At 38.2% G+C, this 4,719-nt stretch overlaps 1 long non-coding RNA gene across 1 annotated transcript; it reads left to right on the top strand.

Annotated features, from left to right (window-relative positions):
- On the top strand, positions 1 to 2,751 carry LOC110916513. The gene is made up of 3 exons (XR_002579814.2): positions 1 to 350; positions 1,090 to 1,177; positions 2,583 to 2,751. It is a non-coding gene; the product is annotated as an uncharacterized LOC110916513 (long non-coding RNA).
- The last annotated feature ends 1,968 nt before the right edge of the window (positions 2,752 to 4,719 follow it).

The following is a 4,719-nucleotide window of genomic DNA, read 5'->3' as shown; positions in this document are numbered from 1 at the left end:
GACCTAAATTAAACTTAGTCATAAATATTCCCGAACCCGCTAAGCTAACTAGGAATGCTTGACCCGGTTAATAAAAGGGAATATGGATTGTAAATAAGTAGGTTATAATCAACTTAATAACTAACGAAACATGAAGGACCAAAGTTGGATAATTGGAAATAAGGTTTATTTACTAAAAACAAAAATAAAAACACACCACACCTAGTGTGTGCGTGTGTGAGGTCGACCAGGAGAAAGCTCAGGGAGCTCAAACCCTAACTTCCACAACTTGATCAAATTGAAGCCCAAATCAAGAGCCAAATCACTGCATGAACACAAATTCGTGATCACCTAATCATGGGGATTACAAGGTATGTTGAAATATATGATTTGGTGATACCTTGAGATTATGATGAACAATCATAATCGAAATTCTGGAATGAATCTTGAATCTATGAGTGTTATTGTGATTATATCTTGGTGTAGAAACAAACCCTAGTAGAAAAATTGATGAATTGTTGTCAAAACTAGGGAATTGGTAATTACCCTACATTGTGATAAGTGGGTTTTATGTTAACATGATGAACACTAGGAAATAGATTGTTGATCTAGTGTAAATTGACGATTTTGAAGTGAATTCAGAAATTATAGAAGTTAACCACTTTGTAAGATGGTTGATTTTATGTGAAATTTGGGGGTAAGAGATAAGCTAGAGACATGATAAATAAACATGTAAAATTCTGCCCTTAAGGTGTTCGTTGAAATGCCTCAAAGAAGGCTCGAAACTAGAATTTTGTAGTTAAAACACCTAGTTGTGATGTTTCGACTATTATGCAAAAAGTGATTAAAGAGAGTTCTAAATGTGTTAAACGCGATTAGAACTTTGGCTAAAACGGAGGTCTAAAGATAACGCCTACCGAGTAGTTAATGAGTGCTAAAACTAGTTGACAACTCGAAAATGCAAATTAGTATACTAATGGGCATTTGACTATTAAAAAGGTCAAACTGACCTATAATACGATAAATAGCAATTTTGATATGAAATGCATAAGGTGGAATAATCGTATTAGAGTATGATTAAACTAACCACCTTGAAAACGATGATGATAGTTTGACGCGTCACAAGCTAGGTGGAAGCTTGGAGTGAAAGCGGGTCAAACAAGGCAAGCATGGAAGAAAGGCGTAGCTCGGATGCAAGGTAAGTGAAACTTACATAATTGTGTAGATTACTTGTTCATTCTATACGTTATAGATGCAATAATGCTAATATTGAAAATATGGATTTCCGACGTGATTGATACGAGTCGGAACATATAAAGATGATTAAAAACCATGTTTATGGCAAAAAGGGGATTTGGTAATGAAATCCGGGACGGGATGGATGTATGAATTAGAAGTCAAAAACCATGTTTTTGATTTAATAGGCAACGTTAGGCATATAGGCCGAACGGGTCAAATGGTGGTGATAACACTATTTGACAATATCGACTAATGCAATTGTCAAGTCTTGTGTTAACAGGAGCGATTAGCGATTCAGTTAATTTCGCCCACGCTAAGTGTGATGATAAAAGCAAGGTATAAATTGGGTCTATATGTTGACCCTAGCCAGGTACGTATGCATACGATTATAGTTAACATACAAACTTGGTCAAATAAGTAATGAAAGCCCCTCGTAGTAAATGAGGGGCTAATGTCGACTAAAATGCCCTTGAAGGGTAAATTGAGCAAACAACTTATAAAGGTTGTTTAGGAACTTATCTTACGATCTTGTAACCTTTAGACGCGCATGAAAGTTGTAGACATAAACTTTCAAGAGTTAAATGCTTAAATTGTGTGTTGCCGCAAAAATAACACACCCGTAGAATTAAACTCGAAATAAATAGTCCATTTCGTTAAATCCACCACATTCATAGTTGTGGTGGAAGACTAGCTAATAACAAATTGGTGGAACTATGAGGTACATGAGAAATGAGCACCGTCCGTGCTAAAATGGTCGTAAATACCCTTAACGGGTCAAAATAAGATTTTAAACGAAAACGGGTAAATAATTGTGTAGAAACCCGTGTTCAGTACTTAATATGATTGACAATATTAGAATTTAAGGGTTCATGATGAATGGTGGTCAAACAAACATGTTTGTTTGATAATCACATAGTCGGGTCGAAAATTGTTGAAAAGATAATAAGCCGAAGGATTAAAAGTCTCAATTTTATTTAATCCGGATGTCAGATCTTAACTCCATATAATGGAGAATTAAATTACAAACATGTGGGAAGAAACGGTAGGTCAAACGGATAAGCGGTTTGAAAGATACGAAAGATTTCGTGTCAAATTACGGCAAAATGGAAAGGTGGGATGCAGGTGCCACCGTAAATTACGGTGCCACCGTAATTTACGGTGGACCTGAAATGGTTTACGGTGAAACACTCCTGAATTACGATGGAAACAAATCAAAACAAGGACTACCGTAAATTACGGTGTCCACCGTAATTTACGGTGGACCCTGTACAAAATGTATTTTGATCAGTTTTGTTTCCCGGACTTGTTTAGATACGTTTTAAATCCTGTATGACTAAAGCATTTCATGTTTTTATGAAATGTAGGTACTTGTGGAAGCCGGAAGACGATCAAGCTCAACGAAGAACCGAACACGATACAGTTACATGCTTCCGCACTTCGCCACGTTGTAAATTTTAAACAACGAACTTCGATCACGTTGTGTAGAATAATTTATAATTTGTAAAAGTTTTAAATAAACCCGCATTTATATAATATGTGTGGTCTTAACTACACATCTAATTGTGGTATTTACATATAAAATAACTAGGGTGTTACACATATTATATGAATAGAGTAAAGTCGCAATGATCGACGCTTTTGACCAAAATGCGTGTCATGTGATTGACTATATTCAATATTATTTGTGATATTAATATGTGGTAAATGTTTAAAATTAAGATGGGCAACGAAGTGAACCAGGAAAACTAGAGTGATAACCACCCGAATAACGATAATCTGAATAATGAGAATCCGAACAACAATAACAATGGAAACCAAGTGGATAATAGTGTCATCCAACACATAGTGGCATAAGGAATCATAGATGCAATGCCATTTATTATCCAAACTATTAAGGAAGCGGAAAATAAAAGTAAGCATAGCAGTAAGCGACCAACTGAACCGTAACACAGAGTAAACATGGACCCATGCTTCAAGTGCCCATTCCCAAAAGAAGAAGAACCATGCCATATGGTTGTTCTTATAAAGAATTCTGGTCCTGCAAACCAATAGAATTCTCGGGCAATGAAGAACCCATTGCAGCTCTACGCTGGATAGAAAACACCGAGGCTATTTTTGTCACACCCCAACCGATGGCGGAATCATCGGGGCGCGGCACTGAGCGAAACAGATTGTCCAGAAGTTTCCACAATAACTATTATTACAAATTCAGTTAAGTGATACGTCCCATACCGTATCCCAAATAAATAAACAAGTTATCATAGAAAGCAACTAGGCAAATAAATTCCGTTCCGACAACTCAGATTCAATTATTATTACAGACAATTGTTTATTATTTCTAGACTCCCTAGCCTCGATTTCATCACCACGCGCCTAAGCTTCCTAGCAACTTAAGCACCTGTCACATACGTTAAAATAAAGTCAATACATAATATGTAAAGGTGAGCACACAAGTTTGATAATAGCATATAGAGTTCGAATAGTTTACGCATAACCAGGCACGTACACAGAGGAAAACGATGCATGTTAATTATCGACATGGGACCATCGATACCAACGACTGCGGGTCGACCATTCGGGACGGTTCGCAATACATGATTACCACCGTAATCCATGCAAGTACTTATCCTTAACAATCCCCGTGTGAACGGGTGCTGAGTCCAAACTATAGTACTATGTTGCTAAGGCAGGTTGATAGCATTCCACGTGTAAACATAATAAACAACATTCATTTAGTCAAGTAGCACATGCAAATGGTCAGCGTTCAAATAGTTTGTGTTTGATTGTGATTTGATAGGTAACGTATGTAACACCCAAAAGTGCTAAAAGCAAAAAGGGATCGAGTATACTCACAGTGATTGATTGTGGATTGAAGGGAGCGCTGAGAGTAGGATTAGCCTGAATAGTTTGATAACATAACAATAAGTAATGCAGAAAAGTAAACGAGTGTGGATGGATTGAATGGGCTGGTCGATCGAACGGCAGGTTCGATCGAACGGGTTGTTCGGTCGGCTGGTATGTCCGGTTGGACAGTCCTGTTCGATCGGCCGGTAGGCTCGATCGGCTGGGCCATTCGAGTGGATTGTTTCTTCCTCTGGTGTGTTTGTGTTTGAGGATTTGAACTTTTGAAGTTTTTGTTGCAGCATTTGAGAACACTGAAGTGTTCCTACCTTTCAAGTCGATCGATCGAACGGTTCGTTCGATCGGCTAGCTCACTCGATCGGCTAGGGACTTCAGAATTACTCCTCCACTGAATGTCACTCGATCGAACAGTCTGTTCGATCGGCTGGCATTCCCTACTACGAACGAGTTGTGAAAATGGTTAAGTGTTGAAGTATAGTATTTCATGATCCGAAGAGTAATGTTCACCAAACGCAGTTCGATCGAACATCTCTTCCTCAATACTATGCCTCCTGAAATTTTAAAAGTGTGGGACCATGTGCTAGCCGATCGGCTGGCCCGGTCGATCGGCTGGCATGTCCGATCGGCTGGGCTGTTCGA

The sequence above is a fragment of the Helianthus annuus genome, chromosome 16 (genome assembly GCF_002127325.2).
Source record: "Helianthus annuus cultivar XRQ/B chromosome 16, HanXRQr2.0-SUNRISE, whole genome shotgun sequence".
Taxonomy (NCBI): Eukaryota; Viridiplantae; Streptophyta; class Magnoliopsida; order Asterales; family Asteraceae; genus Helianthus; species Helianthus annuus.
This window is presented reverse-complemented; position numbering and strand designations above follow the sequence as displayed.